A 13221-nucleotide genomic window follows, 5' to 3' on the forward strand; every position below is an offset into this window, starting at 1 on the left:
TAACCCTTACAGTCAGCAACTTCAGGGAGCAGGTTTATAGAACATCATGGTGGAGCTGGCTCTTTTCCAAAAAAATAAATATAATAAAATAAAAAATCAACAACAACAACAACAACAACAACAAAACAGTGTTGTGCACTCTGAGATGCTATTCTGCTCACAACAATTGTACAGAGGGGTTATCTGAGTAACTGTAGCCTTTCTGTCAGCTCGAACCATTCTGGCATTTCTCTTTTATCAACGAGGCATTTCCGTCTGCAGAACTGCAAAACTGGATGTTTTTTGTTTTGTTTTTGGCACCATTCTGAGTAAGCTCTTGAGACTGTTGTGCATGAAAATCCCAACAAGATCAGTAGTTACAGAAATACTCAAACCAGCAAGTATGGCTCCAAAAGTCATGCCATGCTAAAAATCACTGACACATGTTTGTCCCATTCTGATGGTTGGTGTGAAAATTAACTGAAACTCCTGACCCATATCTACATGATTTTATACATTATACTACTGCTATATACTAAATATACATACATATATCAGAGTCTATTATACATGCAATATATATATATATACTGTTTGTAATATCTAACAATGAAGTCCATGTCCCTAGTTTCTGTAGAAGGGCACTGTGGGAGGTGCACAATTCTTTTTCTTCTCACTCCTCAGAAACATGACTGATATTTTACCAGATGAAGCCACAGCATATCCTGGGTGAATGTTAATGAAAAAGCAAACAGCCCACCTTGGCAGTATACACACTGCAGTATTGCTGTGAGCTATGCTAAAGCAATCCCTCTGCTCCGACAAATAAAGAGCACTTGAGGGAAAATAATTACATGCCAATTCCTGAGTAAGGGTCAACTGCATTTTAATGTAAATGCAAAAATTTTTTAGAGAAAAATGTTAATGAGAGGGCAGTGTCTGAAACAGTATTGTTTGCCTAAGATCTGATTAACCTTCAATGTTGAAAGTTTAACAAATAAGGAAGAAATTGCTATTCATGATGTTTTCGCATGACATCAAGCAAATGTGAAATTTCACTTTTAGATTGTGAGTATTCACAGGACTGTCAAAGCCTCAAAGGATTTATTCCAGGATTACCACAGGGCTACTGGGCTAAGATATGACCGCACCTCCTACATTCTAAGTGCAAGAGGTCAAAATGAGCTGAATACATTTAAATGCTATCCTGAGGGTAGCTGTAAAATTAAGTATTCAGAAAAACACACTTGCAAAAAAGTAGGCTATTTCTTGTATCCATTGTGTCCAATTACTGTATGACAGGAATTGTTCATCAAAATACCACTAAAACAAATTGGAAAAGTGTGTCATATAATCCAAGTGTGGTCACTTAATATAATATCAATATTGTCAGTGAAAGAGACCACACTCATTTCTGTGAGACTATATCCTAATAATTATAAAAAGTCTATGCCACATATTATATTACAAGGTCAAATGCCGGTCTCCTCCTACAAATCCAAATATTACAGGCAGCAAGATAAATTATTCTTGAAATACTCCTGTCTAAAAGAACATTGCTGGTCACCAGCATATGTTGTATTTTGGATGCTGGTGTCCCTACCAAGCTTCTTTACTTGCTTAACCAGCAAGCCTCCCTAGGTCAACCAGCTTCATCAGAAAGATCATGCTAGCTGACCAGCATTTTTTGCTGGTGAACAACATTGCAATGCTGGTCCGTCAGCTAGACCAGCACCACACCAGGTAAAATTGTTGGTCTAAGCGGGTCTTAATTAATCTCTTCACCAACATAACAGAAGCCAGGCAACACAATGGCAGTGACTGAACATTTTCTATATTAGCATAAGTAGCATTATTAGCACAGTGTACATCTATTTACTACATAATTCAGGGTTGAAGATGAAATTATGGAAAATGTTTTGAGAAAATCAAAGAAAGTTAAGAATTATATTAATTTTCTATGAAAAAATAATAAAAAAACGTGGGCCACTAATATCACTGCAATATTGATAAGATTCATAACAAAACAAAGCAATAAACCAAACTGAAGCACTCACAATTAATCATAGTTAGCTGGAGGCTCTTCCAAGAAAAATTATTTCATTTCAAGGGGCAGTCTCAAGCGATCTCTAATGAGATTGACTTCTCAAGCTGTTCATTTTGCTGTAAGTTGGCCATTTTGACCAGCTCATACGTTTATGAGTGCTGTGAGAAAATGGCTGATGAAAGACAAAACAAGATTTCAGATTCTGCCAACATTTTCCGCCAGTTTGGGTTCAGAGCCACAACTCAACCACATCAATTTAGACTAAACCAATTCTCTAGAACATCACTCTCCTTTTGCTCAACACAGTTTTGGCAAATATCCCCAACATTGTGTTGATTTAGAGCAATATATTCACAAAAATTTCATGATTATATAGCCTTTAAAGGATTGTTCTGGTTTCAATACAATTAAGCTCAGTCGACAGCATTTGTGGCATAATGTTGCTTGCAACAAAAGTAAATTTCCACTCGTCCCTCCATTTCTTAAAAAAAAAACAGAAAATCGAGGTAAGTGAATATGGCCAATTATTGGAGGGTTTAAAGGCAGAAATGCGATGCTCACAATTTTATAATAGCACTTACATTAATTCTTCTATAAAAAACATGTATTATTTGAGCTGTAAAGTTGTATAAATCATAATTTTACAGTAATTTTAGGATTTCAGTATTTGTTAAAGTTACATCGTTATGTCAACGAAATTGTAAAATTGGCTATAACTTTACACAGAGAAGGTTAGTAAGTGATTTTATCGCACTAAAATCATGTTTACACGCATTTTGTTAATGCCTTGTGGCTATACTTTTAAAAATTGTAGTATTTTAATGTTCAAAATCTGGCCCCCATTTACTTCCATTGTAAATGCCTCACAGGAACCAATATTTGTGCTTTTTTAAAGAAAATAAATTTTTGTGGTACTCAACATTATTTAAAAATGCTGTCAATTTATCTTTAACTTCTTCGTCACAGAGCATAATAAACATTAGCTCTCAGCACAGTCTCTACGATCATTTTGCCGGTACATAAAATGATTTATTGTGCGTGTGATAACAGACTCTGCATCAGCAGCCTAGTAGTAAAGCTAATAAATGTCATAGGTACATAATCCCCTACACGTTTATAGAAACAGATCTCTCCTGTTAAGTTATTTTACACTCTGTCCCCTGGGGGCCAGATATACTATTGATGAACACATTAAGAAAGCATGATTTGACTAGGGAAACGCCTGTATTAGATGCTGCTGTGAAAGATGAATTCAATTGTAATTTAAATAACGCAGCCGGGACCAGATTACTCAAAATGGGTGGCAGGGAATCATCTGCTCGGAAATTGAGTTGCGCTTGTTAAGTCGAGTGCTCATCACCGAAAATAGCATTTGCGATCATATCTAGTGTTAATACAAAGACTCATTGATAAACCACTTTAGAGGCAAATTCTGTTTGCATGGCTAACCTCTTTAAACCCTCTTAATTTCATCTGCTCATTTATCATCGTGCCACAGAGCACAATTTCAATAAGTTTGTCAGATAGCTCATAAGAGCCACACTACAGTAGTGCACCGCTGAAGGGCCATAGACAATATTGCAGTTAACATTCAAAATTATTTCCTAATGAACACACCATTGCTCTCCGTAGAGCACAAGCAGTGCTGTGATATGAGTCAGTATTCTGACAGATATTTTCAGGCCATGCTTGTCTGTATTAAATCCAATGTTATGCCACAGACATTGAAAAGACAATCCTGTCAAAATGTCTCATGAAATGTATTGCATACATACAACAGATACACCATTATGGCTGAAAAACTGCACTTTAAAAGTACTAAGGTTAAACCGTGATTGGTTTTCATCCAAGATGGCTGATTAATGGCAGTCTGCCTTGTGTAATATGAGCGGAGGTCTGATCTGTATTTCTGCTCGGCAGGGCACTGGGCTGAAACTCAGTGGGTGAATGACATGGCTGATTTGGAATGTCATGCGTTAGGAGTGATCTGACCTCACTTTAGACTGGACTTTTTCAGTTTCATGAGTGCATGTTAAAAAAAAAAAAACTTTTTGTGAGTTTTTTAACCTTCATTCAATTTGGATAATGTATAAAAAGTCAGGCATTGGCTTCAGTCTGACTAAAAGCATATTGCAATATTGAACAAAGTTGATTCTATTGATACTCTATTTACTCTGGGTTTTATAACTTTTCAATGCATTTAAATACATTTTTGACACTTACGTCACCCTATAATTTTATTGCATTAGACATAAAATATCAAAGTAAGTGGCAAACAAATGCAAACAAAATATGCTAGACCTGGTCTCAAAACTAACTTCACTGTTCTTAGTTAATTATTAGTGGATACGTAGTCAGTCCCCCTCAAGTTCACACAGGTGTCTAAGCAGACACTGTAAACCTTGCCATCTCCATTCTCCGTGGCAATCATGATTTAAAGCTCGATTACACTTCCTTGCGCTTGACGCATACATAGAGCACATATATAAATAAGTGCAATTGAGATTAAAATCTTGAATGCAGCAAGGACACTGGAGATGTCAAAAAGGATTAGAATGAAAATAGATTACATTTTGGCCTGTTTCCCACCCTAAACTGATCATATCACTTCAGAAGACATGGATTAAACCACGTGAGTCATATAAATTAGCTTTATACTGCCTTTATGTCCTTTTTAATGCTTGAAAATGTTAGATCACACTGACAGGCATTGGTCAAATACACATCATATCTCCATCAAAATATCTTCATTTGTGTTCTGCAGAAGAACGAGTCATGTGTGTTTGACACAGCGTAAGGGTGAGTTAGACACAATATTTGACTAATATTTACTCATAAAAGGAGATATAGTCACAGTGCCTATAAAGTCATATTTACTTTCATTATATGGAAAAATGATGCAATTTTGCTTAACATCTCCTTTTGTGTTTTCCATGATAGAAAGTCATACTAGCTGGAAACAAATTGAGGGTAAGTTATTACAGGATTTAGATTTTTGGGTATCCCTTTAATTGTCCAATTACTTTTTGAGACCACTAGATGCATTTCTTGTGAAACGTTCTCATTCCTGTGTAACATCTAATTAAAGAGCTGATCTGTTCTCAATGCCAAAGTTGACAGCCAAAATAAAGCCTAGCCATATCTGCAGGAGAAGATGTGTGGGAGAAAACATTGTCTAATGCACCAACCTCTCACACTTCATTTCAGTAAATAGACACAGAACATAGCTCCAGGTATCCCTCTTCAGATCTGAGGAAGATCAGTGCAGAGGTTGTTTCATCTTTTATGGATCCCATTTGAAATAAGAGATTGCCTCAGAAAGTTTGAATGGAGGACAAGGAGGTTGAGGGAGCAGGAGAGGCAGCAGCCGCCGTTTACTATGAGGCAGAGCTCTTTTGAAATTGTTTATATGGGAATAGATCCCCATGGCCGGCTAATCGCATGGTTTTGGCAATCCCTGTGGTAGCCAAGGCTTTGTGAAGCTTCTCTTGTTTGCGATAGCCTCTGTGATATTGCCCAACAGGCTTGGGAACTAATTTTCTGGGTAGATGGTGTCATGAAAGCAGACAATTATCAGGCAGTCAGTGAGATCTCTTAGGGTTATGGTTATAGTCAGATTATTTGTTTTATGTGCTTTTTGAAGCATTGGCTTTTAAGTTAAACAGCTTAAGGGTCTTTCTCCCTTTCTGTATACATTGTGGGGAAAGGGGTTATGATAATTATTGACTGTTTGTGGGCACTTACAGACTGTTTTATTACTCAGAGGTTCATTTATGACACAGAAAGAGCTTTGTGCATGCTTTTATGTGCTGTAAAGATCCACAGGGGCAAATTCTGCATGACCCAGCAAATACAAGAGCACAGACAGAGGACAGAGCAGGCAAAAAAAAAGGAGATACTACAAAATTTGAATTAGTAATCATCGAGGGAATTAAGCGCTGCCTTAGCTGGTGATTGTTGATGATCAATACAACAACAAGTCCTGAGGAAGAGACTGGAGCAGATATTATTGCCTTAGGACTTTCCATAAATCAAACACACTAATAAAAGTCTGCTGAATTAGACGATTGGTGAAATAGAACATTGTTTCGCTTAAAAAAAGATTAGCTATGTAGAACTAGTCGATTCTCAGATTCAGAGGTGACATGCACCTTTTTTTTGAGGAGGTACCAGGAAAAGTCCTAGCTTGACTTAGTACCCTGGGCAAGACAAGATATGGAAAAAATTAAAACCCTGGTGAAGTTACAAAAAATCCCAACATAATAGATAAATACTATATTTTCACTGAGACTTATTCAGGGAAATCTATGGCTTTAGTCTTGTTATACCTGAGTGCTGCGTCCGATCTGGTTGACCATGAGATCTTGTTGACTCGCTTGGAGATAGCAGTGGGCCTTTGTGGTACTGTACTGGTTCTGCTCCTATTTGACAAATAGGTGGTTTAGTGTTCGTATTGGCCATCACTCCTCCTTTAACATATCTCTCAAATGTGGAGTTCCTCAGAGATCAATCCTTGGTCTGGTGTTGTTCTCCCTGTATATGCTTCCTCTCACTTTTATTTTTAATAAATACAGAGTTGCTTTTCATTTATATGCTGACGACACTCAGCTCTATCTTCCACTAAAACATAATGATAAATAAGCCTTACAACCCTTGTTGGATTGTCTACAAGATTTTTAGTTATGGCTTGCAAATAACTTCTTGAACCTAAATGAAGATAAAACAGATTTTTTTTTAATTTGGGCCGAAGGAAAATTGTGCTGCTGATCTCGATCTAGGTTCTCCTGCCCCATATAAAACACAGTGCTCCAGAAACCTGGGTGTACAATTTGATAACAATTTAAAATTTGATAAACAAATTAGTGCGGTTGTAAAGTCATGCTTTTTTCATCTTCGTCTTCTCACCGAAGTAAAAACTTTTTTATGACATACAGTTGGAGATTTATTATGAGGGCTTGTTTAAGGACCCGGCAATTTACACCTGTGTCAGACATTTTTAAAAACATTTTTATTAATGCTTACAAAACTTTTACATCTAGAGCCAAGAGGTATATTAAAACAAACAACAACAAAAAGGAAAATAAATAAATAAACAGTATCAAATTGTTTACATATTTCAATAAAACTAATGGTTTATAACCACCATACTTACATTTATGAATACTAAACTTTGCCAACAAAAGCAGAACATTAATCAAATAATATTCCTTATGAAGAGACATGTCATAGCTAAAACAAAAACAGAATAAAACATTTTCAAAACAAAGTTGAAAGCTGGGAATGATATGATCTCAAACAATCTTGCAGAAATCAGACCAAAAACAAGTCGAGTAGGGACAACTCCAAAATAAATGAAAATTTTTTTCCCCCTGCAGAACACAAAATTTACAGAATATATCGAAATCACAATTAAATGTTGTTACAAGAAAATAATTAGTGAGGTAGTACTTATAAATAAGTTTGAAGGAAATTTCTTTGATTTTATTCATGATTAAATATTTATGGGTAACTTCCAAATTTTGGAAGTCCAGCCACACCCTGCATCAGACATGCTTGTGTAGTGTCTCGGGTGCGTTGCATTATAAACATAAAATGTTTAGGTCACTGTGTCAAGTTAAATATAGTTTAAAACTCAATCTTTAAACACATCTTGAGATCCCTTAGTTTGCATTTGGGCTCCTTCAAGTGTTTTGAACGCAAGAACGTAACGCATGTTTGCGTTGTTCTGCCATCTGAAGTGTTTTCTTCACTGTATAAACTGTGCATTGTTCATACAGCTGAAATTTCACTTACTGCCCTCTGGAGTAAACAGGTGGAACTACAAGCTTTCATTTCTCAGGAATCTTCCTTATTATGGTCTGGGGGAAGTGCGATTATTTGCGTAAATTTTTTGTAAAATTAATCGCACTGAATTAAAGTGTTAAATCGACAGCACTAATATATATATATATCGTCAATCTACGCTCTATACCCCATAATGACAAAGCAAAAACCAACATTTTGCTGAGAGCTGGGCCCGGGTTGAGGCGGAGCTGCATATTTCTAAGCTGCAGGAGGATGCCCAAGACAGGGCTTGGCCCGTGGTGGCAGGTCTGCGGTGGGGCAGGATGTGTGAGATGGCCTCCGTCTGCGAATTCATCAACGGTGTCGACGAAAAGGCCGAACTGGGAGACCGGCGCGTCGAGGAAGCGTGTCTTGTCCACTTCGCGCATCTCAACCAGGTTCAGCCACAGATGTCATTCCCGAAACCACAAGAGTGGCCATCGCCTGCCCGAGTGACCTTCGTGGCCCTGAGGGCGAGGTCAGTCACTGAGTGGAGTTCCTGCAGCACGTCGTGATCAGGGCTACCCAAGTACAGATCTTTATGTGCCTTGGCCTGGTGGACTTGCAGGAGGGCCATGGCATGCAGGGCGGAAGTTGCCTGTCCAGTGGCACTGTAGGCTCTAGAGGTCAGTGAAGACGTCCTCCTACAGGCCTTGGAGGGGAGAACAGGGTGACCGTCAGGAGCAGAGAGCACTCTACCGCATCCAGGAACTACACGGGGCGGAAGGGCATCTTTATAAAGATGCGTCCTGAAAAGGACGTTCAACGCTGCTGTGTATTTGCTCTTTTAGAGAAAATAAGTATTTTAGAGAAACTCTTTTAACTGCGCTATCGAAGCGCCCAGGGGCAAAGCTGCACTGCCGTGCAGAGAAGGAGAAAGCCGCTGATATGCGCCGTAGATCCAACAGCAATCGCACTCAGAGATGGGAGGAACAGTGTGTGACTCGCAGCTCACTGCATACACAACCGGTCGGACATTTTTGAATGAAACAGATGCATTTCCCTCCCTTTATACCATATGTTCGGGGGCGGGACATGCAAATTCTGTCTGCCAATTTCTCATTGGCCTTTTCTCATAGATCAGAGATGCAAAAGGCGCTCAAGAGAGACACCTAGTGTCACTTCTTTGACACAACATCGAAGTGAGCGACAGACGGGGAACAGCAGTATTGTGTGAGGGTTTATATGTGCTGCTTTTTTATGTGTTCAGATTGTGCAACATGTACAAGTAGTAATTAGTAAAAGATTGTCAATAAAATTGTTGCTGTAGGTGACTAAAGGCCAGAGAAGAGCAGTTTAGTTTCTGCAGTAAAGTCTAGCTCAAAGCAAAACAGCAGAAGGTTATTGATTATGAAAATGTATTTACTCCTTTGAACTACAAAAATACACATGATGATATATAGTGTACCCTATGTGAAGTCAGAGTCCCAAGTAATTCCACTCACTTGCGCAAATGAATTATATCATTTACCATTACCAATCATGGAGGAGGAAAATCAATCAATCTAGGTAATTATATTCAAATTTTGGACCTCTGCATCTTTTATGGTTTTAATATGTTTCTTTTGCTTGGTGGATTCTTAATAAATGCAGTGACTTGCTTCCAGTAAAGCTCTGGGAATAATACAATTTCCTGCGCAATCAGCATAGTAACTTTCTCGGTGAGTGCCTGATGTCCGCAGCAATTACTATGTCTCTCTATAACACGCATTTCTACAAAAATGGAAATAGAGCTGGATAATTCATAGGAGATGCAGAAAATATAGGGGAATTTCAGTTTGTTTCAACATTTATAACAGCAAACAGCTATGAGCATCTCTTTCCAGCATTTTGATTGTTGTGCTCGCATAATGATATTCACCAATTGCTACAGAGCAAAGCCAGCGAATATGCAACAAATAGACGATAATGACAATCAGTAACATTAATCAGATTACGCTAATTCATTCTTGGAGGCAGATTTTCTGGACTGCTGACTACCTGTGGCAGGGCCCTAAACTTATTAAATTAGGTTTATTCAAAATCAAGCTCTCTCCATGCTCTGCTGTCATTCCATACATAAATTACTGACATAAGGCCTAATAAAACACCCTGTTTTTCACATAAGCACTCACATATCGGTAAATAATTAGAATCATATGGTAAAATAATAGGCTTTATCCCACTTAAAAATTGAGCAGCTCAGGGCAGTGCAGCAATCTGAAATGTAGTTTTTACTAGTGTTTACTGACTGAAATGCCCCAGCAGTCTTTCCCAGTAAAGCCCTAGGGATAACTAAACAGGCCTACAGAATCAAGAGTGCTAATTTAAATCTCATACAAAGGATTAATGAAAGGTCAGATTTATAGATAAAGCAAACCTTGGACTCAAATTAGTTGACTCTGGTCTTCTTAAGCATTATTACTTGTAGGTTTACACACAGAGTGATTGTATGGATTTTATAACATGCAAATTGCATGAACAAAGCACTCCTTTCATTAACCAATTGCCATTCATGAAGCGTTACTACAGTTGTGGCACTGATGGTGAATAGTGTGTGTAATTTTTGGATTAGTACAACAACTGAATGGCACATTCGGCTGCATGTGAGTTCACTCATATCTTACCAAATGTATGCAAGCATGCCACGTTTGAGATGGACATTTTGTACAAAACAACCCAATAGACCTTGCAATGTTTTCCTGCCCACACTTTGCTCTGCACACTGATCTTGTCCCTGGAAGTACATAATTACAGTCTGTTAGTGCTGGCTGCCGGTTACTAAATGATAACACGACATTCATGCTCATTTTCTGGGCATCAGAAGACATCAGTGTGCCAAGGAACAGCAAACGGAGAAAAAGCATGTGGGGAAATGCTAATTATTCTCCAAGATCCAAGCAGTCCATCAAAACCCCTCATACCATAATAATAAAGCCCAGTAAGCCAACCACGCACACAACTCCTCCTTAGAACAAATCAAATGAAATGTAAAAAGCTTTTGCCTTGTTATCTTCACATATGGGCAACATATATGCATTCATATACTTTGGCACAACCAATGTTGCATTTCGTTAGAAAGAAAAAAGTGTTGTGTGATCAATCAAGCATTAACTATGTGAGGACAATGGCATGGCGGAGATGAAAATGGAGGGAAGGCACAAGCCAAAACAGGCAGACAGGCATACAAACATGTAGACAGAGACACCCCCAATATTCCTCATTCTGATGCATTTTCAAATGCTCTTGAGAAAGAAAGAAAAAATCCAGTGAATATTCAATTGCAGACAATGCTCAGATAGTTGACAACAGATCTAAGAATGATCCCCAAGAATAGAATGTTGAAGGCTTCTAATATCTTTGATAGTCTCGTTATGATAATGACAAGAGGTAATGCAAAATTCATGAAGTATACCTTGCAGGATCATTAATAATTGTTCGGCAGGCACACAGAGGAGGAGACAATATGTTTCAGAAGCCATACATAAAGACACTGTTGCATTTTACGGTAATTGTTTATAGACAGTTAAGTGCAACTAAATTACTTTCATCTGTTGGAACATGTGTAGGGGAAGGGTTCAGAGTCTTACCTTTCCCAACAGCTGTTTGGCAAGAGCAGGCAGCAAGCTTGTCATTAGTCTCTAATTACAAAGATCCTTTGTCTTGTAATTACCCCGACCGATTAGATCTATTCATTTATTCAGTGAAAAAAAAAAAATATCTAACAAATAAATTGCGCCAGACAGCAGAATAAACCAACATGTTGTGTGAAAACCTCTTGAGATCTGCAGTAAAATACCTTCAGAACTTATTATAGATTTGTGCTTGCCTGAAAATCAGCTTTGGTCCATCTTGTCCCATCAAAAGATAACTTTTGATGGGACAAACTCCGAGCTAGGGGAGACTTCATCTCTGATACTTTTTAAGCCTGTGCAGTACACTGAAATCAGAGTGTGTCTCTGCAAATATTTGTGAGAAATCAGTATAAAACTAATTACAGCATTCATTAAAATGTACACAGTTGGAGCAGAATTGGAAATGGTCTCACATGCCAAACTTGTAAATCAAGCTCAATTCAGATTAACCTACAGTATACAAGTGCATATCCAAAGCTTTTGCTTAGGTCCTGTTGGCTATTCTGAAAAGTTGGCTAATCACCCTGCACACTCATGTGGAGAATATAACAATGTATACAACCTTATTTAAACTCTTTCAATGGTCCACAAAAATTATGAGCAATTTTTCTCAATTACATCTCAGCCTTGATGGCTATCAAAACATGGTTGAGGTCTCCTCTGGTTGACATGTATGATGTGGTAAAATTATACAGGGCCTGACCTCTACACATTTTGCCAGGTTTTAGCCAAAAGCATCTCATGCACCCTGTGAACCCTTGTTGACAGGCTGATGTCTATCCATGATGAGAGACGTCTGTGGTCGGGCCCCACACCTGTGTGCCATTTCACTACAGTGATTTCAGCTTTGGCAAGCACCAAATGACAGCTGCAATTCAAAGATCTGAGTGACTGTTTTTCTCTCAGGCATTGTCTGTTATGGAGGAAGAAGGGGGGCTCGGTAGCAACGTGGCCAATTTGGATGATTAGTCGTCAAATATACGATAAAATGAGTTTGCCTGTATTCTTTGAAAGTGACCCATGCCTGCCGGAGTAGTGTAAAATTAGACACAATGTGTTTGTGTTGTGTCAGATGTGGTGACTCTCAGAAACTGTTAATAATTGCCTAAGTGCTCTAGAGTGTCAGAGCTGTCCATCACTTTCAGTTCCTCTCTTTCTACAAGCTCTCATAATATTTTCACTGAACTGCAGAGGACAAACTACTTCCATTGACGGCCTTGTCACTTTAGTGCTTCAAGTTGTATAAATATTTTAACTCTGTGCAAGACAAGAGCCTCATGTTGTAGGAGGCCATTCTCAGTTTTTATTATCTCAGTTTACTTCTCATTAGCACATAGAGGGCGATTTCTCTAAACAGATGTGCCACTTTTGCACTCAATATTTAAAACAAAAACGTGTTTTTTTATTAACAAAACACCCACAATTCAGTTTAGCCAGGTGTTAAATACGCTGAAACAGCTCTGCTCTGTGAGACTTAAAAAATATTTAAATAAAAATTCTGTTCATCGCAAACACAACTAATATCTATGTAAATCAAGCTTTTAATAAATTGTAGTTTATTCACAAAATTCCACACAATTTGCTTGGTGCAATTATAATTGCGTTAGAACCATCCACAGAATGCCGGCATTATACAGGACTTTTTTTTAAAAGAGAAGCTTTTGGGGGCTTGGGTAGCTCAGCGAGTATTGACGCTGACTACCACACCTGGAGTCATGAGTTCAAATCCAGTGTGTGCTGAGTGATTCCAGCCAGGTC

Source organism: Xyrauchen texanus, chromosome 18 (assembly GCF_025860055.1).
Source record: "Xyrauchen texanus isolate HMW12.3.18 chromosome 18, RBS_HiC_50CHRs, whole genome shotgun sequence".
NCBI classification, from domain to species: domain Eukaryota; kingdom Metazoa; phylum Chordata; class Actinopteri; order Cypriniformes; family Catostomidae; genus Xyrauchen; species Xyrauchen texanus.